The following is a 615-nucleotide window of genomic DNA, read 5'->3' as shown; positions in this document are numbered from 1 at the left end:
TTGTTCATACTTTAATCAATACATATATAGTTCAGAAAGGGTAAACTTTGAACAATTTCTTGTCTGATTGTGAGAGCTTCGATATCATTACTATTTGGACTATTTGTACATTTTTGAAAACAAAAATCAATATTCTTGTTAGATGATATTTTTAAGATGCTTCTTGTACATGCTGCACATCAATAAAATTCAAACTCTTTAGTAATGCCATCGTGCAGGCAACTGTGCCAAGTCTTGTCATTGTGCAAGCATCTGTTTTTGATAATGTCGGTGCTCTGGCAACTGAACAAAGTGCTGTCAGTGTGCAAGTATCTGTATCAAATCCTGACAGTATGCTGGAAACTTACCAGTTTCTGTCTGTGAACAGGCAACTGTATCAAGTCCTGTCAGTGTACAGGCAACTGTATCAAGTCCTGTCAGTGTACAGGCAACTGTATCAAGTCCTGTCAGTGTACAGGCAACTGTATCAAGTCCTGTCAGTGTACAGGCAACTGTATCAAGTCCTGTGAGTGTACAGGCAACTGTATCAAGTCTTGTGAGTGTACAGGCAACTGTATCAAGTCCTGTCACTGTACAGGCAATTGTATCAAGTCCTGTCAGTGTACTTGCAACTGT

Source organism: Mya arenaria, chromosome 4 (genome assembly GCF_026914265.1).
Source record: "Mya arenaria isolate MELC-2E11 chromosome 4, ASM2691426v1".
NCBI lineage: Eukaryota > Metazoa > Mollusca > Bivalvia > Myida > Myidae > Mya > Mya arenaria.
This window is presented reverse-complemented; position numbering follows the sequence as displayed.